General features: G+C 48.7%; 1 protein-coding gene across 3 annotated transcripts in view; it reads right to left on the minus strand.

The window, feature by feature from the left end:
* The window catches only part of LOC119965862 (neuroligin-1-like), a 232231-nt gene extending 224675 nt beyond the window's left edge, over positions 1 to 7556 (minus strand). For all 3 annotated transcript variants that reach the window (XM_038796795.1, XM_038796796.1, XM_038796794.1), the window contains exon 1: positions 7399 to 7556. The gene's annotated coding sequence lies outside the window, so the exon portion shown is untranslated. The remainder of the gene's footprint in view (positions 1 to 7398) is intronic.
* Positions 7557 to 22488: the final 14932 nt, after the last annotated feature.

Genomic DNA, 22488 nt, shown 5'->3' on the forward strand with positions numbered 1-22488 from the left:
TTGATAAATCCCTCCCCAAACCCAAACCGTTCCAGCGTCTCCCACAGGTATTCCCACTCCACCCTATCGAATGCCTTCTCCGCATCCAGTGCTACCACTATCTCAGCCTCCCCCTCCACTGCTGGCATCATAATCACATTCAACAGTCTCCGGACATTTGTGTTAAGTTGTCGTCCCTTTACGAACCCCGTCTGGTCCTCATGGATTACCCCTGGCACACAATCCTCTATTCTGGTTGCCAGGACCTTTGCCAACAGTTTGGCATCTACATTCAAGAGGGAGATAGGCCTGTAGGACCCGCACTGTACAGGGTCTTTGTCCCGCTTCAGGATCAAGGAGATCAGGGCCTGTGACATTGTCGGGGGCAGAACCCCCCCCTCTCGCGCCTCATTGAAGGCTCGCACCAGCACTGGACCCACCAAGTCCACATACTTCTTATAAAATTCCACCGGGAACCCATCCGGCCCCGGCGCCTTCCCCGCCTGCATCTGGCCTATCCCTTTAACTAGCTCCTGCAGCTCTATCGGCGCCCCCAGCCCCTCCACCCGTTCCTCCTGGACCTTTGGGAACCTCAATCTATCGAGAAAGTTCTCCATTCCCCCCCTCCTCCTGGGCGGCTCAGACCGGTACAATTCCCTGTAGAAATCCCTGAAGACCCCGTTCACCTCTTGCCCCTTCTGCACTACGTTCCCTCCCTTCTCTCTCACTCCCCCAATCTCTCTGGCTGCATCTCGCTTGCGCAGCTGGTGTGCTAGCATCCTGCTCGCCTTTTCCCCGTACTCATAGACCGCGCCCTGTGCCCTTCTCCATTGCGTCTCCGCCTTCCTAGTGGTCAGTAGGTCAAACTGGGCCTGTAAACTGCGCCGCTCCCTCAACAGCCCCTCCTCTGGTGTCTCCGCATATCTCCTGTCCACTTCTATAAGTTCCCCCACCAGTCTCTCCCCTCCTGCCTCTCCTTCCTTTCTCTGTGTGCCCTTATGGAGATCAGCTCTCCTCTGATCACTGCTTTCAGGGCCTCCCAGACTACCCCCACCTTCACCTCGCCCGTGTCGTTCGTGCCCAGATATCTCTCAATGCCCTTCCGGACCCTTCCGCACACCTCATCGTCCGCCAGCAGCCCCACATCCAGGCGCCACAACGGGCGCTGGTCCCGTGCTTCCCCCAGTTCTACCTCTACCCAGTGTGGTGCATGGTCCGAAATCGCAATGGCCGAGTACTCCGTGTCCTGCACTCTCGAAATCAGCCCCCTGCTCAGAACAAAAAAGTCTATTCTGGAGTACACCCTGTGGACGTGGGAGAAAAAAGAATACTCCCTCGCCCTTGGCCTGCCAAATCTCCAAGGGTCTACCCCCCCCATCTGCTCCATGAACCCCCTTAGCACCTCTGCCGCTGCCGGCCTCCTATTCGTCCTGGAACTCGATCTGTCCAGCCCAGGGTCGAGCACTGTATTGAAGTCCCCCCCCATGATCAGGCCCCCTGCCTCCAGACCCGGAATGAGGCCCAACAGGCGCCTCATAAAACCCGCGTCATCCCAATTCGGGGCATACACATTCACCAGCACCACATTCTCTCCCTGCAGCCTACCCTTCACCATCACGTACCTACCCTCCTTATCTGCTACCACCTGCGCCGCCACGAACGACACCCTCTTTCCCACCAAAATTGCCACCCCCCGGTTCTTTGCGTCCAAGCCTGAGTGGAACACCTGTCCCACCCACCCCCTTCTCAGGCGTACCTGGTCTACTACTCTCAAGTGAGTTTCCTGCAACATTGCCACATCCGCCTGCAGTCCCTTTAGGTGTGAAAAAACCCTTGATCTCTTGACCAGCCCATTCAGCCCCCTCACGTTCCAAGTAATCAACCGGGTCGCAGAGCGACCCGTCCCTTTCCCCTGTCTATTAGCCATGTCCTGTCCCCTGTTCGCCCCGGGTCGACCCTCCCCTTCTGACCCGTTCCCCATGGCGATGGCCCCCCCCCCCCCTCTCTCCTCCCGTTCTTCCCTTCCCGTCCTCGGCCTTTCCAGCAGCAACCCGGTATCCCCCCCTAACCCCCCTTCCCCCCCCCCCCCCCCCCCCCCTGGCTAGGACCCCTCCTAGCCGCGGTGTATCCACCATCGTACTCCCGAGAGTCAGCTGGTTTTCGCTGACCCGGCTGCCCCTGCCACACTCCGACTCCTCCCGATGTGGGGGGGGAGGGGCCCCCCCCCCCCCTTGCCATCCCTCTCTGACCCCGCTTCAGCGCGGGAAAAGCCGCCATTGCTGGCCACACCCCACTCTTCTCTCCTCCCCCTTCCTCCGTCCCGCGCGCGGGAAACAGGGGAAAGCCCGCGCTTTCGCCCGGCCACACCCTACCCCGCCATCTTCAATTCCACCCCCGTCCCCATCCAAGCCCAGAAAAAAGCCCCCTTAAAACGAGAGGAAGAAAAAAGAGAAAAAGAAAACACGCATAACCAACTTGCACCCCCCCGTCCCGCCTCCCCAACTTAACAATATAACAATATAAATAACAAATCTCAAATAAATACATAAATACATAACTATGCCTGCATAACTAAATAACTACCCAATAATAACGTATTTAACCATCACCCTCCATCGAACAGAACAGTAACCATAACCCTTAAAGGAACAGATCAAAAAACAGTAAAAAAGCCCCCCCTACAACAACAATAATTAAGGGAAGTTGGCAACGGGAAGAGACACACAAAAAGGAACAAAGAAACCCCCCATAACACAAGTTTCAAAGAAACCAAACGATCCATCAACTTTAACCAAGTTCCGACCTGGCCTAAGAAAGACATGGGCCACTTGATCAGTCAAGGGTACTCGGGCGGCCTCGACCGCCGGCGTTCCCAAGTTCTAGTTCAGGTCCAGCTTTTCCTCCCGAACAAAAGTCCATGCCTCCTCTGGGGTCTCAAAGTAATGGTGCTGGTCCTTGTAGGTGACCCACAAGCACGCTGGCTGCAGCATTCCGAACTTGATCCTCTTTGCGTGCAGCACCGCCTTCGTTCGGTTAAACCGGGCCCGCCGCTTTGCCACCTCCGCACTCCAGTCCTGATATATCCGCACCGTCGAATTCTCCCATTTGCTGCTTTTCTCCCTCTTGGCCCACCTCAGCACTTTCTCCCGATCACAGAAACGCTGGAATCGCACCAGCACCGCCCTCGGGGGCTCGTTCGCCCTAGGCCGCCTAGCCATGACCCGATATGCTTCTTCCAGCTCCAGGGGCGATGGACCGGCCCCCTCTCCCATCAGGGAGCTCAGCATCTCCGCTACATATTTCGGGAGATCAGGCCCCTCCAGGCCTTCTGCTAGGCCCAGGATCCTCAAGTTCTTCCGCCTCATTCGAGTGTCCAGCTCCTCGAAGCGGCTCTGCCATTTCAGGTGGAGTGCCTCGTGCACCTCCACCTTTCCCACGAGGACCGTGGCCTCCTCCTCCCTTGCAGTCATCTCCTGCTGCAGCTCTCTTATCGACGCCTCTTGGGTCGCCTGGGCCCCCATCAGCCTTGTGGTCGTCGCGTTCATAGACTCTAAGAGTTCCACTTTCAGCTCCGTAAAACACCGGAGGAGAGCGGCCTGCTGCTCCTCCGCCCATTTTCTCCAATCTTCTAGTGCGCCACCGGCCGCCATTTTGGTCCTCTTCCCCCGCTTTTTTCGGGGAGCTGCTGCCGCTTTTTTTGTCGCCCCACTCCGAGTACCGACCATAAAGTTGGTCTCACTCTCCTCAGGGAGCCTTCCCCCACCGGGATTCGTCTTTACAGTACCGTCGGGGCCCTCCAATCGGCCCTTAAACACCTTTGTCGCAGGAGCTGCCAAATGTGCGACTTAGCTGGTCATAGCCGCAACCGGAAGCCTAAATGCAAGTTCTGTGTTACCTCATTTCTCTGTAGGGTCAGCTCTCAGTCATCTCTTTAGAACACTTAGTATGTTCATTGAGTTGCCACTCAGGCGCGATTTAATGGCCACGCCGTGCCCTAAAAGCAGCGGGGCAGATAGAAGCCGGGAGGCCCCACTCCCGGGATCTACCTGGCTCACAATACCTCATGAGACCTAACGCGATCTCATGAGATGTAGCAATGTGAACCTCGCCCATAGACAGCTCGTCTCACTTTAATGTGCAGATTCTTGTGTTAGCTGAGGTGTGGGATCTATCTCCTTCGCCTCGGAGGTCTCGGGCGAGTGCCGTTCAGTACTGGTCTCCCGAAACAGGGACCAGATGGAACGGCACTCATGAGGGTCTCCCAGAGGATCGGAGGCACCCAGGTGCATGCCCTTTGGGCAGAGTGGCACCCTGGCACTGCTGGTGTCACCTGGGCACTCTGGCACTGTCAGCCTGGCACTGCCACGGTGCCTAGGTTGACACTGCCAAGATGTCAAGCTGACATTTTCAGCGCAGGTGCGATTGGGCCGTGGGTGCCCCGCGTGGGTGTTGGGGGTATGGGGCAGTGGGAGGCCTGGGACTTCCCATAGTTTGTTGGGACTTGATGGGGTTCGGGGGTCGCTGTGCGGGCCTCGGAGATCAGGACACCATTTAAAAATGGCGTTCCGCTCTCTCGCCTTCGCTGTGCGTTCCCCGTTGAGGCACCTTATCAAATGTGGGTTGCATTTTACAGCCTTGTGCTTCCCAGTACTGTGGGCGTCAGGAAATGCGCTTACCATGGGACTTTGTTCCCATTTAGTTAGTGCCCAACATCTACATAACCATTTCCAATGTCTCTTTAACAGGCTCTGTGGATCCAGTTTATTGCCTGATGGCTTACAATCAACTGTATCCACCAAGATGCCCTATCAGGCTGTAGACAATTTAATTATACTGAGGTAGACATGGGTGTTTCATTTGTGAAGAGGCTGTGTGAATTCATGTACTGGAACAGCATGGGCGCGATTCTCCGACTCCCACGCCGGGTGGGAGAATCGCGGGAATGCCGGGCGATTCCTGCCACGCCGCCCTGGCACCCGCACGCGATTCTCCCACCCCCCTCAAAACGGCATGCCACGTTTCACGACAGGCCGCTCGGAGAATTGCCGCTCACCATTTCTAACAGGCGAGCGGTGCTTCTCCGGCCCGGATGGGCCGAGTGGCCTGCCCAATCCAACGGGTTCACGCCGATGCCAACTACACCTGGTCGCTGCCAACGTGAACAGCGCACGAACGCTGCGTGTGCGGCCTGGGGGGGGGGGGGGGGAGGATCGAGCACCAGGGGGGTGCTCAGTAGGGGTCTGACCTGCGATCGGTGCCCACCGATCATTGGGCCGGCGTCTCTAACGGACGCACCCGTTTCCTCCGCCGCCCCGCAAGATCAATCCTCCATGTCTTGCGGGGCACCCACGGAGAGGACGGCAACTGCGCATGCGAGGGTGACGTCATTTAAGCGCCGCCGGCCATGTCATTTATGCGGCGCCACTTTGCGCCAAGGCCCGCCGCGCGTAATTGATGCGGCGCCGCTCCTAGCCCCCTGGGAGTGGAAGAATAGGGGACGAGGAGTGGCCTCCGACGCCGTAGTGAAACACTCCAGTTTTCACTTCAGCGTCGGCACTTAGGGCGCGATTCTCCCGAGTCACGAAAACTCGGGAAGCTGGCGTCAAAAACAGGCGCGTTTGACGGCAGCCTCCGCCCCCCCCGACCGGGAACCGATTCAGCTCCCCAGTCGGGGCTAGTACCGCGCGGCCGTGAACTCCGGCATCGCGGGCTTAACGAATTTCGTTAAGCCCGCTAACCAGAGTTAGCGACGGCTGACGCGTCAGATGACATCAGCCACGCATGCGCGGATTGGACGACTCCAACCCGCATATGCGCGGATGACATCATCACGCTTGTGCGTGAAACCCGCGCATGTGCGGGCCGTTATGCCCCGCAGAAGCCCCGCGGATGGATCCATCGGGGCGGCGGAGGGAGAAAGAATGCGCGGGGTAAGTACCCGCTGCCCGCGATCGGTGCCCACCGATCGCGGGCCCATGGCACCCTTGGCACGGCCGTGGTACTGCCGTGCCAATCGGTGCCATGGTTCCCCAGATCGGGACTTTATGGCCGTTTTTACGAATGGTCAGACCAGGTGTGTTTTACGTTCATGAAAACGGCCGTAAAGGCCTTGGAAATCGGCCCATCGGCCAGGGGTGAATAGCTGATCGCCGTAAAAAACGGCGGGCAGCGATTCGTGTCGGGAGGCGGGCGTGGGGGGGGGGGGAGAATAGCGGGAGGGCGTCGGACCAGTGTGTCCGTAAAAATTTACGCCGCCCGCTATTCTCCGAATTTTTGTGACCGCGGAGAATTGCGCCCTTAGTCTCCCGTTGGGAGAATTGCACCCTTGTTAATGTGGTTAAACGAGACCACTAAGTTTCAGTAAATGACTATTTTGCTATTTTAATTTCAGGATTGTACATTTGGCCTTTGACTGGCAAACTCCTTTCGTCGACCTAATAAGTTTACATAGATGAGGCGAACAGCATGGAGATAACAAGTCAGGGATCCAAGCCCATTGCACACAATACATTCAATAAATAGTACCCATTGCCCCTGAAATGTCATTGAGAACACATTGCAAAGATCACAGCATTGTGTCACTTCAAAGTCACAGCAGTTTGATCTTTTGAGCCCGGAGTAAAAACTAAAAAGGAAAATGAAGATCCTGCTGGCTACCAGCCTTGAGTTCAAGCAGGGGAGAGAGAGAGAGAAACGTTTGATATCTCTGATTCAAAGGCCAGTTCCAGGAAGACGCTTCTCCCTCAAGTGACACAAAGCAGAACAGTCATGCACAGTGCCTCATTACAAAGTTGGATTTGAGACTATTCTCATACCAGAATGCAGTGTGCACTGTTAATTGGAAAACATCTGAAGAATCTGTTTTAAGTCTTACTCATGGTGCCTTTACACTGCAGCTCAGAGGCACTGTGCGCTTGACGGTCGAGTTCAGAGAATGTCAGAGAAAATTAATACATTCACATGTAAGTCATCGGACCACGGTTCTTTAAAGTTCAGCACGATCATATTCAGAATAATGGGGTTGCAGTTATTCCGAGTGGATTTAGTGGCTGTTGACACAATCCCCTTTGGTGGAGCACAAATTGTTATTGATGCAAAACCTAATTTGGTTAGCTGTAGACGAAGGGTTATATCATACAATGTCAAATGATACATAAGCTTCTATTTGCATGCCCTTCAGGTTTGCCAAAGTATTACTGGTTTCAAAGAATCAGGAATAATTAGCAACATACTCTTATAGTTCGTACCCATTTGTCAAAACTTCTCAAAGCAATGCCATTTAATTCTTCAAAGGGGCACACGTGGACATAGTGCCCCAACACAACCGTGGTAGTCTCCTTCCACTTTACCCAGTGCATCACCGATAGAAACCAATAGTAATCACCGAGGCCAACACGCATTTGAAGTTAAGTAAAGTACCTGTGGACTTGCTGGGCCTGTAGTATTAACGTGAACTCTACTGGCTCCTTCACTTTCAGTTAATAGTGAGACAGCAGATTTTTCCAGCGCTTTTGCACTCCGACTGGATCCCCAAATGTATTCGGCACTGAAACCAATGAAGTAGAAGTGACTGAAGTTCCATATGCTTGTTTGAGATCAGCGATTCTCAATCTAAATCGATTGACAACATGGCCACGTGGTTGAGTCTGTGGTGATATGCCTGTGTACAGTTATATAAAAAGTGAGCAATGCGAACTCCAATCAGCTGTTGGCATTACACATACATCACATGACGTGAGATACCCGCCAGTTAGTAGTAGGATCTATGAGAGGATAATCGCACAAAAAGAAGTTCCAGGAGAATTCACTGAATTCATCTGTATAGCACTCTGTTAGTTATCTTTCCACATGTTTATAAATAAATCATCTTTCTTGTTAAACAACTAGATGTTCTGTGTGAATCATTACAATGGCCATAACACAGAACACGACAGAGTCTATAGGTTGAAGTGACCTGATTGAGGCGCTTGTAATGAAAACAAAAAGATTCAGCGGGCTAGAGACAGAGAAATTAATTCTGCTAGGTGGGGAAGCCCAGATCAAGGGGGCACAATTTTGAAATTAGAGTTAAACTTTTGAGGAATAAAATCAGGGAGCACTTTTTCGCACAAAGGGGAGTGGAAATCCCCAAATGCTGTGGATGCTTGAGGTCAATTTGGGGGCTGAGATCGACAGGATTTTGATGGCTAAGGGAATCGAGGGGGCAAGGATCAAAGGCAAATAAATAAATGTGAGGTGAAAATCAGCCATGATCTAATGGACTCGCAGGATAGGTGTGAGGGGCTGAATGGCCTTCTTTTTTACCTATATTCCTGACGCCAGACCACAAATGGCCATATTTCTTGAATTACATTGTATGATTTGCCACAAAAAGATTTGAACTCACAACATCTAGGTCGTCAATTCAGTACCATAATCAGTGTACGACCAAACTCTCCCAAAGGGCTGCCTTAGTTGCAAGTCAAAAATGTCAACGAGTATCTGATATCTACAAGGTTATGCAGGAGGCGGAGGAGGCATCAGTAGAGGAACTGAATGTTAAGTGGGAGGGGGAACTGGGGGAACAGATCGAAGACGGGACATGGGCTGATGCTCGGGAGAGGGTTAATTCTTCCTCCTCGTGTGCGCGGCTTAGCCTCATCCAATTCAAGGTGCTGCACCGGGCCCACATGACTGGGACGAGGATGAGTAGGTTCTTTGGGGGTGAAGACAGGTGTGTCAGGTGCTCGGGGAGTCCAGCGAACCATGCCCATATGTTCTGGGCATGCCCGGCACTGGAGGAGTTCTGGAAGGGGGTGGCGAGGACGGTGTCGAGGGTGGTGGGATCCTGGGTCAAGCCAGGATGGGGACTCGCGATTTTTGGGGTTGGGGTGGAGCCGGGAGTGCAGGAGGCGAAAGAGGCCGGTGTGCTGGCCTTTGCGTCCCTAGTAGCCCGGCGAAGGATCTTGCTACAATGGAAGGATGTGAGGTCCCCAAGCGTGGAGACCTGGATCAATGACATGGCGGGTTTCATTAAGCTAGAGAAGGTCAAATTCGCCCTGAGAGGGTCAGTACAAGGGTTCCTTAGGCGGTGGCAACCTTTTCTCGACTTTCTGGCTCAAGGATAGGGTACAGGGACAGTAGCAGCAGCAACCCGGGGGGGAGGGGGGGGGGAAGGGGAGGGAAAGGTGGGGGGCGGACAATGACTATGTTTGTTTATTTAATTTTAATTTATTTTTAAGTTCTTTTGTTGTTCATTGGGGCTGGGGGGGGGGGGGGGATGTGATACATGCGTCGATACGGTCTGGGGGTGTTACAGTTATTATGGGTTATTTTGTTGCATTTCATTGTTTGTCGTTATGTTTTATATTTTCTGTAAAAAATTCCAATAAAAATTATATTTTAAAAAAAAATGTCAACGATAAAAGTAAACTTATACAACAATGTCTTTAGCATTTCATCCTCTTGTAGGGTGTCATGGATTTTTAAAACTTGAATTCAAACTCAACAACCCGAACAATGAGAGAAAAAGTCAAGTACTTAGCATATCGATTTTCTATCAGCCTATTGGAAATATGCTCCATGCAGAACAAAATAAAAGAAGCTCTCTCTTTTAAATGGGCCCAAGCAGAAAGGGGTCTGTTAGCTTGGTTGTCCTACAGTGCTGATGATGTAATCTAGACTGAAGTTCCATATAATGATAGATAATGGTTTGCATTAGATATATCTGGGTTGAAGGGAAAAACGATACACTATCAGAAGAGGACGCAAACAGCGCCTTTAGAATCAAGTTGATAGTTTCAGATTGTTTCAGAAGAACGTGTAGTAACAAAACCACTTTATACAATTGTGGTAGTATGGCTAGAGGTACTACGGTACCTGGGAGTGTGAGCTGCTATTGGTGTAGAAGGCTCGCTGCCCATTGGCCCAAGTGTTGTCTTCTCATTGGTCGAGAGGAAGGTAGCTCCGCCTATGAGGCGGAGTATAAGAACCCGTGTTTCCCAGCAGCCATCGTTCTTTCTGTACTCAAGCTGCTGGGCACACTTCTTGTAGATTAAAGCCAGCGATTCGGACTACTCCTTCATTTCTGTGTTCATTGATTGCGCATCAACAGTCAAGGTCTACACTTACACTGTTATTTAAATAATGCAATAGCTTTGAACAATAACAGTTATCATCGGAGCATAATATCGGCAGAATTCTACAGTGCAGAAGGAAGCCATTCGCACCACCGAACCTGCACAGACCCTCTGAAAGAGCACCTTACCTAGGCCCACAACCTCGCCCCAGCCCCATAACTCCACCTAACCTGCGCATTCCTGGACACAAGGGGCAATTTTTAGCTTGGCCAATCCACCTAACCTGCACATCGTTGGACTGTGGGGGGAAACCAAAGCACCCGGAGGAAACCCACGCAGACACAAGAAGACATGCAAACTCCACACAGATGGTCACCCAAGGCTCGAATTGAGCCCGGGTCCCTGTCACGGTGAGGCATAAGTTCCAACCATTCTGCTACTTTGCCACCGTACTGCCCCCCTCCCTGCCCTAGAAGATTTAAGTTACCGTCCTTCCTAAAGGGCACTGTAGCTTCACAGCGCTAGTGTCCTAGGTTTGATTCCCCGCTGGGTCACTGTCTGTGCAGAGTCTGCACATTCTCCCTGTGTCTGCATGGGTTTCCTCCGGATGCTCCGGTTTCCTCCCACAGTCCAAAGACATGCAGGTTAGGTGGGTTGGCCGTGATAATTTGCCCTTAGTGACCAAAAAGGTTAGGAGGGTTTATTGGGTTACAGGGATAGGGTGGAATTGAGGGCTTAAGTGGGTTGGTGCAGACTCGATGGGCTGAATGGCCTCCTTCTGCACTGTATGTTCTATGTTCTAATTAAACACTGAATCTGAAACTAACTTCCTGTTTAGGGCCTAACAATTGGATTTTTTACCTCTTTCTCCCCATCCTACTTCAAAAAGCTTTGTGCCCTGAGGTCACGGGGTTTGCTGGCTTTGAAATACAAGGTGTTATATTATTTGTAGAGAGTTAGGAACTAAAGTATTGCGCACATGTATATATACAGAAGTATCCAAGATGCCATATCGCTCACTACTGTACTACAGTCAGTGTACCAAAGGAACAATGGATGCAAATTTCCCATCCTGTTGCTCCCGGCGCCACCGGCGCCAATCACGTTCCACCGGGTGCATGGCAGGGGTGGCCTAAAATGGGTTTCACGTCGGGCACAGAGCCAATCGCGACTCACCCAACCCACTACACTCGTCGCGATCTGGATCGCTTGATCAAACTCTTAAAGTGACCACGTTCCAACTAGGAACAAAGATAAATACACAACACACAGCAGCATGGCTTCCAACATCATTATCAGCTTTTGAAACCCAGCCAACCATTTACAATGGCTACAGCTGTCCTAAAAAAGTTTCTACCTACATTGCCTTGATCTGACAGAACAGAATTGTCTCCCATTTCCATTTCAAAGCAGAGTGCCTGTCAAAACAATGGAGAGTAGCAGGTGCAGAGATTGTTTTCAACTTTCAAAAGCAGATTTTTTTTTTTTATTAGTTCATGGGATGCGGCCATTGCTGGCTGGGCCAACATTTGTTGCTCATCCCGGAGGACATTTAAGAGTCAACCACATTGCTGTGCGTTTGGAGTCACATGTCAGACAGGCTGGGTAAGGATGACAGATTTCCTTCCCTAAGGGACATTAGTGAACCAGATGGGTTTTTACAACAATTGATATTCCAGTAACAAGGAAACTGGATTCAGTGTTTCATGACCAGATTCAGTCTTCCAATGGGAGGCGGAAATCCGGCCTACATTTTGGGTGTTGCCTTCACTTAAGGGTATCCTTAAACTGCAAAGATCGACCAAACCCTTTGGGGGGTTAGCAAGATTGGTTACAGCACTCAGAGCATGATTCAACTAAATGGGAACAAAGTCCTATAACGAGCAAATTTAACCGTGTGTTTCCCGCATTCGCAGCACCGCAAAACATATGGCTATACAATGCCACTCGCATTAAATAAGGGGGCCTCCCTGCCCAAAGGTTATGCACCTGAGGGCATCCGATCTCCTGGGAGACCCCCACGAGTCTGAAGTAAACCTATCAGCTAGATCCGAGTGGTCATGCTTTGGAGTACTGTTTCGAGTGATTCCATGAATTATTAATTCATGGGATGTGGGTGTTGCTGGCTAAGGCGGAAATTATCCATCCCTAATTGCCCTTGAGAAGATGGTGGTGAGCTGCCGTCTTGAACTGCTACAGTCCATGTTGTGTAGGTACACCACAGTGCTGTTAACAAGGGGGACCCAGTGACAACGAAGGAACAGTGATATATTTCCAAGTCAGGATGGTAAGTAGCTTTGATGGGGTAATGGTGTTCCCAGATGTCTGCTTCTCCTTTCCTTCTAGATAGTAGCAGCCGAGGGTTTGGAAGGTGCTGCCTAAGGAGCCATGATGAATTCACGCAGAATAGATTATTTGTGGATGGGGTGCCAATTAAGTTGGCTGCGTTATCCTGGATGGTGTCAAGCGTATTGAGTGTTGTTGGAGCTGCACTCATCCAAGCAAGTGGCGAGTAGTCCATCACACTCCTGACTTATGCCATGTAAACGGTGGACAGGATTGGAGGAGTCAGAAGTTGACTGACCTATCAAGTTATTCCCAGCCTCTGACCTGCTCTTGCTCTTGTAGCCACATTATTTATCTATCTGGGCCCCATGATTTTGTTGAGCCATTTTGTGCTCTCATCAATCAACGCTCCCAGATGTCCAGTAACAAAAATCATAAAGATCAATGTCCATTTCCCAGCTGGCAGCAACCATGGAGGTATGTATTGATCTTTGCCTGGGCTGTATGAAAGAGTACATACATGGAAAATGCAGGAGATCATCAAGGCTTTGAGTTTTACAATCTAGCTCAAACTCAGAAGATCTCATTCCTTCCAAATGTTCTCTACTTCTCTCTGTGGATTCAGCATTTGGTGCATGTTGGGTTTTCCAATGCATTAAATATAAGAGCAGTGGAGATTGAGACAGGGTGATTTGATCAATGGAAATTAATCACTGGTTTCATCCTGTCTCTCACTGTGGCAAAAAATAATGGGAATTCCATAACCCAACTATTTTTAATTCTGATATATTACTTGATACATTTGCGCTGGCTGTTTGGGATGTATCTTTTCAAAGTGCAAATTCCCAGCAAGTGATTATTCCTCCTGTGCTGCTAACTTACATAACTTAATATTTAGGCCTTGTCTTAATTTCTTCCTTTGATTATGTACTTTTTCTGCCTTCTTCACTCCCTGCGCCATTTAGTCACCGGAACGATAAACTCCCACAAACCTCACATTTCCACCTTTGATGGAGCCATTCCCCACAAACATGTGTGCGTCGCAGGGGCAGGTCTGAAGCTGGGCCGGAGATCAAGATTAGAGATAATGGCATCAGATGGGTGACTCAACCTGTCCTCACCAGCCTGCAATCCTGTCAGAGGTGCGTGAACAATGGCAGTGACAAATAACCAATAACGAAGAGTGAAGTGAGTAATAAGGGGATGCACCAGCCAGGATAATCCCGACACAGAGCCAATTCCTGTTGAGTGCAGAGCCCGGCAACTACAGTAAGGTTTTCTTTATTCATTCATGGGATGCAGGTGTCACTGGATGGGTTAGCAATTGCTCTTGAACTGAGTGGCTTGCTCGGCCATTTCAGAGAGCATTTAAGAGTCAACCACTTTGCTGTGGATCTGGAGTCGCATGAAGGCCAGACTAGGTAAGGACGGCAGACTTTCTTCCCTACAGTGGGACCAGTAGTGAACTCATCTAGTGAACCAGATGGGACTTTACAACAATTTACAATGGTTTTGTGGTCATCATTAGACTTTTCATTCCAGATTTCTATTGAATACAAATTTCACCATCTGCTGTGATGGGATTCGGACACTGGTCCCCGAATGTTACCCTGGGTCTCTGGATTACTGGTCCAGGGACAATGCCATTGCACCACCAGTAATTCCCACCCCAATGGCTGGCCTGGGCCCATGGGTGCCTGAGATTTCATACTCCACTGGCAGGGCCTTGAGGATGAAAGGTCCTGCCTGTGGCCCAAGTGAATTCCCTCCATCCCAATGGCCCTCCAAGCATCAGATGGCCTGTATATTTGTAATTTTATTAATGTTCCGAGGTCATCTCCATTTTGAAGCACCCTCAGGCATTCCTTTCGACCCAAGCAGCTTCCCCCGATGGATCTGCTAACCGTTTAAAGCTGTGGACTCTCTGATTAGGCCTGCAACATCAGGAACCCGCCTGCTGTCTACCTCAAGTTTGTGCCAATGTTCACATTGCAGAGTCGTGCAGCCTGAGGCCTGGAAATAATTCCAAATCCTGAAAACAATCTATCAGCACAGGATTCCACCCTGTATATTGGAATTTGGAGCACCACTATTCTCTCTGCGTTAACCATGTTTCGGAAGTTTACACCAGGTAAGTAGCTGCTTGAGAAATGTTAAAGAAATATTGTTGTGGGCTCATCAAGATTGGCTGATTTTTCTTGGCGGCTGAATGCAGCTTCACTGAACTCTCGCAGTACGAAATCATTATTTCTGAAAATGGATCGTGATTATCAAAAGAATAATGTAAAGCTCACCCTTAAATGTAATTCACTTGAGGTCGCTGAGGTACGAGGGCAGGCCGGTTAGCTCAGTTGGCTACAGTGTGGTGCTCAATGATGGCGTGAGTTCAGTGCCCACACCAGCCGAGGTAGATCTTGGGGTCTGCCTCATCGCCTTAGCCCATTGAGATATGATGGCGTTGAAAAATGTGCCACAATTGGCAACCCGCAGGCAAGGAGGATGATACATGAGGAGAGAGAGGGAAGAGTTTGGGTGTTGCATTGTTGAAGTAGAGTGTGAACATATGGTTGGTCAGTGATCAATTACATCATTTGTTATCAGAATGTCAGCCAGATCTCCCTCAAGGGAAGCGGGATAATTAAAGGCTCTGTACTGGATCAAAGGAGAGCTGTTGTCAGCCTTGATGGGTTCCAAATTGACCTTCTGTAAAGTTGAAAATGATCTCATCTTGTGACCTTTGAAAACTGTGGAGACTGCTATGTTTGATTTGCTGCTATTTTCCCTTTCAATGTAATGTACAGTCTTTATTCCAGCATTGGTGGCCTGGCCTTCTGCTACTGAGGCCTGAGGCTCTAAATTCAACCTTCCCAACTCTGTCCGAATTGCAATCATTTACAGAACTTTGAGGAGTTTCTAAAAGTTTTGCTGGTTCTTTTGGGATCAAGAACTTTTGAAAAGCTTTTGAATATTTTTTTATTTACCAATTAAGAGATAGACTACTGTACCACAAATGGTTAGGAAATGGCTCTGTATTTTTTTCAAATACATTTTCGGGAATTTAAAATTAGGGTACTCATGTATGGTGGTCGCCATTGCAAGAAAACCTGAAAAATTTTCTGATCAGCTGTATTAATCAACCTGCATCTCATTTCCACTCTCAAGGAATCACAGGATATTTATAGTACTGAAGGGAACCATTCAGCCCATCGAGTATGCGCTGTCTCTCTGAAAGAGCATCTCCCTAAGTCCCACTCCCCCGCCTTATCCCCATATCCTTGCACATTATTTATTTTCAGATAGGAATCCAATTCCCTTTTGAATACCTTGATCAGACCTGTCTCCATCACCCTGTCAGGAAGTTAGGTCCAAACTCCAACCACCCTCTGGATAATTTTTTCCCCCTCACATCACTTTTACTCCTTTTGCCCATTATTTTGAATCTGTGCCCTCTAGTTAGCGATGATTTCTTCAGAGGGAGCGGTTTATCACTGTTTACCCTGTCCGTACCCCTCAGGACCTTGAATACCTCTATCATGTCTCCTCTCAGCCTTCTTTTCTCCATGGAAAACAGACCCAACTTCTCCAATCTATCCTCACGGCCGCAGTTATTTATCCCAGGAATCATTCCTCTGAAGCATCTCCAATGTCTTCACATCCTTCCTCAAGTAGTTGCTCAGAACTGGAGGCAGTTCCCCAGCTGAGGCCTAATTAGTGTCTAGGTTCAACATTACCTCCTTACTCTTGGACTCAATGTTCTTACTAATAAAACCTAGGATATCACATGCTTTATTGACAGCTCTCTCAACATGTCCTGCCACCTTCAATAACTTATGTCCTTTTGCTCTTGCACCTCCTTTAGAGTTTCTCCTTTTATTTCATATGGTCTCTTCTGCCAAAGTGAATCACCTCACATTTCTCTGCATGTAACGTCATCTGCCACTTGTCTGCCCATTCCATCAATATGTCTATCTCCTTTCGAAGTTCAAGGCTATCCTCATCACAGGTGACAATGCTTCCAATCTTCGTATCATCCACAAATTTTGAAATTATGCTCTGCACACCACAGTTGGGGTCATTAATATAAATCAGGAAGAGCAAGGATCACAACTCTGATCCCTGGGAAACCCCATTGCAAATCTTCCTCCAATCTGAAAAATAACCATTTATCACTACTCTCTGTTTCCTGTCACTCAAAGTGCCTACTTTACCTTTTATTCTATGAGCTGGAATGGTGCTCACCAGTCTGTTGTGTGACACTATATCAAATGTTTCTTTAAATATCCATAGACACCACATCAATAGTGTTGCCTTTACCGACTTTCTCTGTTATCTCCTCAAAAAACTCCAGCAAGTTAGATAAACATGATGGGTGAGATTCTGTGATCCTGAGGCTAAGTGTTGACGCAGTCAGAAACATCGTCGCGTGTCTCAACGGCATCGACACGGCCTCAGAATCAGCAATTCTGGCCCCTACAGGGGGCCAGTATGGCGTTGGAGCGGTTCATGACGCTCCAGATGCTGATCCCGGCGTCAACTGGGCACCGCGGGATCCGCACATGTGCAGTGGCTTCCTTCAATGTGCCGGCCCTGACTCAACTTAGTGCAGGACTACAGGGGCCGGCGCGGAGGAAAGGAGGCCTCCAGCCAGAGAGGCCGGCTGCCGATTGGTGGGCCACATCGGAGGCCCCCCCGGGATCGGATTCCCCCCCCCCCCCCCCCCCCCCCACAGGCCGTACCCGACCCTTCCTCGCCGAGTTCCCGCCGGCTGACAGCAGGTGTGGATGGCGCCGGCGGGACTCGGCTTTTTTACGACGGCCGCTCGGCCCACCCCCGGGCCGAGAATTGGCGGGCTGGACGCGCAGAGCGGCCCCCGACTGGCACCGCGCCTACCATGCCAGCGCCAATGGTGCCGATTCTCTGCTCTGCGGAGAATGGTGTGCCGGCCAGGATTCATTAAGGGAATATCGGGCGGGATGCTCCGGCCCGGTCCCGGGCTGAGAGACTGCCGCCCGATATTCCCTTAATGAATCTTTGCTAGCTTTCCATAATACCTTTCTTAGTGACTATTGACAAGTGACTATTGATTTTGTCCCGAACTATAGTTTACAGAAGTTCCCCGACTATTGACGCCAAACTGACTGGTTGTTGCCAGCATTATCCTTGCACCCCTTTTATCAACAGGGGTGTAACATTCGGAATACTTATCAATTTCAATTGAAGATAACATTCTTCCGTTCCTGTCTCTCCTAAATACCTTGTATGCAAGAATATTTAACGCCAAGTCCTGCCTTTCCTTGAGCCAAGTCCCTGTTATACTAATAATATCGTGCCAATATCATTCCATTTGTCAGCCTGTGCCCGCAGTTCACCAATCTTGTTCACAATATTCTGTGCATTCATGTATATGCACATTAATCCTGATTTCGGCTCCAGAACTTTCCCCCTTAACTCTGCCCCATCTAGTGACTTACTATAGCCTACTCTAGTTCTATCAAACTCTCCAAGTATACTACTACTCTCTGATATATCGTCCTTATCAGTTAATATTCCTCTACTTTCAACTACCAGTTTTTCTCATCTCCACTTTGAATTTCCCCTTAGATTCCCATCCCCAAGCCAATCTAGTTTAAACTTGCCCCAAAGCATGAGCACACATTCCTGCGAGGACATTAGTCCCAGTCCCAGTCCTCTTAAGGTGTTAACCATCCTTCTTATACAGATCCCACCTGCCCCTGAACCGTTCCCAATGCCTCAGAAATCTAAAGACCGCCCTCTAACTCCATTTCTCCAGCAATGGGCAGCACGTTAACACAATTGTTAGCACTGTTGTTTCACAGCGCCAGGGTCCAAGGTTTGATTCCCACTTGGGTCACTGTCTGTGTGGAGTCTGCACGTTCTCCCTACGTCTGCATGGGTTTCCTCCGGGTGCTCCGGTTTCCTCCCACAAGTCCCGAAAGACATGTTTGTTAGATGAATTGAACATTCTGAATTCTCCTTCAGTGTACCCGAACAGGCGCCGGAATGTGGAGACTAGGGGATTTTCACAGTAACTTCATTGCAGTGTTAATGTAAGCCTACTTGTGACAATAATAGTGATTATTAAAATTATATTATGTGTTGAACAGCTCAAGCTTCCTATTCTTATGCTCACTAGCAGGTGGCACTGGGAGTATTCTGAGGTTACTGCTCGAGAGGTTCTGCTTTTCAGTTCTCTTCCAAAATTCCCTAAAATCTGCTTACAGGGCGTTGTCCCTTTTCCTGCCGATGACATTGGTCCTAATGTGTGTAATGATATTTATAGTGCCAGTGTAGTAAAGGGTTAACATCTGAAACTATGTGTAAATCAAACACTAGATGGCATTACTAATTCATTGTATATAAGTCAGCATCTCTATGAATTCTGAAAGAACCTGATGGGAAGCTGATGAGAGCAGAGTGAGAATTGATCGTAGAGATATAGCACAAGGTCGAGTCATAGTGTAGTTTGTTTGTGAGATAGAATATTGATTACTGCACTACAGATTCAGTATTACTAGTTTACTATCTGTTATTCAGTAAAATGTGCAAGCCTAATCAAACTTAGTAGTTTAAAATAAGTTTGTTTTGATTCAAACTCCTTATTTTTATATTCTTTTTCAACACTACATATCTGACAATCTTGGAGGCAAAGACAAGGAATATATCAATGTGGGGGGGCCCTCCAGTGGTAGCGCTGGGTGGAACGCATTCACGCCGCTGTCGAGGCGACGGAGAATTGTGATATGGCGTGAAACCGCCACCGCCACGATTTTGTCGTCGGAACCGATTCTACGCCCAAACGCGCTTCCTGATTCTGGGGTCGGCCAAGGGAGAATCCGCCCTTTGTGTTTGTCGATCAGTGAATGAGGTTGAGTGGAATCTTAAGGTGCTAAAGAGAAACACTTTTCAAAACAGGTACAACTTGAGTGCAATTTGTACCCATTTCACTGACTGTGTCTAAAACGGAAAACTCTACCCCATAGGTGGCCATTACTTAAAATATTAGTTACCTGCCATAGTATTTGCTGTAAAATATACTGCTTGCAACAGCCAAGGTCTTTGACTTTCATACTCAGTTCCGCAGACATCTTCAATTTTATAAATTAGATCCAAGATCCATCTAAACACCTATTATTATAATTCATTCGATTCATTTCTGCTTCCAGGAAGTCTTCACACTTACATGTGTTCAGTAAAACGAAAGAAATTTGGAATGTATAGTGCCCGTCACAACCTCAGGACATCACAAAATGCTTATCAATGAAATACTTTTGAGGTTTAGTCACTGATGTAATGTAGGATACGGTACAACCAATTTGCATCGCATCAAGGTCCCCAAAACAGCAATGTTTAAAATGACCAGGTTATCCGTTTTAGCTGCTGGTTGAGGAGTAAATATTGACCAGGACACTGGGAAAAATCCCCCCTGCTCTTTGTCAAATAATGTCATGGCATAAGACCATACGACATAGGAGCAGAATTAGGCCACTTGGCCTATCGAGTCTGCTCTGCCATTCAATCATGGCTGATATTTTCTCATCCCCATTCTCCTGCCTTCTCCCCATAACCCCTGATTCCCTTATTAATCAAGAATCTATATATCTCTGTCTTAAAGACACTCAGTAAATTGGCCTCCACAGCCTTCTGTGGAGTTCCACAGATTCACCACCCTCTGGCTGAAGAAATTCCTTCGCATCTCTGTTTCGAAGGACCGTCCCTTTAGTCTGAGATAGTGTCCTCTGGTTCTAATTTTTCCTACAAGTGGAAACATCCTCTCCACGACCACTCTATCCAGGCCTCGCAGTGTCTTGTAAGTTTAAATAAGATCCCCTCTCATCCTTCTGAATTCCAACGAGTACAGACCCAGAGTCCTCAAATGTTCCTCACACGACAAGTTCTTCATTCCAGGGATCATTCTTGTGAACCTCCTCTGGACCCTTTCTAAGGCCAGCGCATCATTCCTTAGATACAGGGCCCAAAACTGCTCACAATACTCCAAATGGGGTCTGACCAGAGCCTTATACAGCCTCAGAAGTGATGTGTTAGGCGGGTTCGTTTGACGTTGACTGCAACTGGATGCAGGGAAGCTAGAAACAAACGTCTAACACCGGAGATGATCCAACACGGTTTTATTTAAACTATGAACGGCTGTACATGTTCAGCTGTGGGTTGACACTCTACTAATCCTACTGATGACCTCTTACTGGTTCGACCAGACTTACTAGCTACCACATGGCAATAATGTCCACTGACTTGTGCACTCTGACTGTCTCAGTGTCTGGGCCCCGAAAAGAGCGGGAAGCAGAAAAGACCAAGCAGTCCAGCAGCACGATTCAATTCCCGTACCAGCCTCCCCGGACAGGCGCCGGAATGTGGCGACTAGGGGCTTTTCACAGTAACTTCATTGAAGCCTACTCGTGACAATAAAGCGATTTTCATTTCATTTCAATCCACTGAAAAAATCGGTGCCCATTTAATTGAGGCCTCTTGAACACCCCCACCCTTGCTGTCCTACTATTGGTGGTAATACCTTTAGTTGTCTAGGCCCCACGGTCTGGATTCCCTCCGAAAACCTCCTTCTATCTTCATCTCTTACTCACTTCACTTAAGATGCTCCATAAAACCTATTTCTTTGGCCAAGCTGTTAGTCATTCCTCCTAATATCTCCTTCTATGGCTCAGCGTCAGTTTTTGTCCAATTATTGTGAAGGATCCTGGGAGAGTTTCCTTTTTTAAAGGTGTTACGCAAACGCAAGTTGTTATCGGCCTTGCTGTGAACAATATTTTAGTCACGTTTCTCAAATTACAACAGCGACTGCAATTTAAAAGTGACCCTTTAGCTCTAACATGCTTTGCAACATCCAACGGATGTGAAAGACACTATTTAAATGCATGTTCTTTCTTTATTCATCTGCAGTCTCCAAACAGGAACGATTATAATTAGCCGACTGAACAATTCCCATCAGGAGCAGGGTGACAGTGTCCCAGGGAACATGAGCATGTCAACATGGAGCATGGGGCTATTCATGATCTGAAAATCACGTTTGGGGTGAATTAACTGTTCAGCTGATAACTAGCTTTGAAACAGAAAAATAGCTAATTATTGTTTATTTACAGTGGAGCAAATGCCAAATTCCATTCAGATTTTCAATACAGCAGAGGAAGAATGCATGGGAAAATGTTACACACACAGACAATGAAGAGTATTTTGATGCTCAGACTGATTGGAACCCTTTGTGCCCAGTTGAAAGCTCACATTAAAGCTATAGTTTACTTCAGAAATGGAGGGGGGGGGGGGGGGGTGCACCTGGGAACTATTAACATCCTCATTTGTTCTTTGTGCTTGAATGACTATTTGTTTGAATGTCGTATTTTGTGAAATAAATGAGTGAATAATGAACTACTTAGGGAGCACTTAACGGAAAGTATTTAACGGTTAGCAAAAACAGCATCATAGTTGGATGGATTTTATCCTTTGGCTGTGTTTCGCTTTGGATGGAATACAGCAACGCTACATCAGATAAAATTTTAAATATACAAGAATATTCTGGTAAGTACATACCTGGAGTTGAGAGCCCTTCCCAAATCCAAAATGCTTGGGGCAGCCGATTCTGCAATTGGCAGCTCTTTGCTGCCAATAAGAATCATCCTTCATCCTGAGCCTTCAGTGGAATCCAGCACGTGGCTGGTGAGAGTGTGCCGGTCAATCAGAGGTTGGGAACCTCGTCTAACACTCGCAGTACTGAGGGAGCACTGCACTGTTGGAGATGCAACTTCTCGAATGAAACATTAAACCGAGACCCCCATTTTCCCTCTCAGATGGAAGAACCCACTTTTTTATGAAGGCGGGCAGAGGGATCCTATTGGAGTCTTGATCAACGGTTCATCTCTCAACCAACTTCACCAAAGCAGGCGAGCTAATCATCATCACACTGCTGTCCTGTGAGGGCGGCACGGTGGGGCAGTGGTTAGCACTGCTGCCTCACGGCGCTGAGGTCCCCGGTTCGATCCCGTGTCATTGTCCGTGTGGAGTTTGCACATTCTCTCCGTGTCTGCTTGGGTCTCACCTCCACAAACCTAAAGATGTGCAAGGTAGGTAAATTACCTCTTAATTGGGAAAAAAAAGAATTGGTCCTCTAAATTTATTA

Source organism: Scyliorhinus canicula, chromosome 5, assembly GCF_902713615.1.
Source record: "Scyliorhinus canicula chromosome 5, sScyCan1.1, whole genome shotgun sequence".
NCBI classification, from domain to species: Eukaryota; Metazoa; Chordata; class Chondrichthyes; order Carcharhiniformes; family Scyliorhinidae; genus Scyliorhinus; species Scyliorhinus canicula.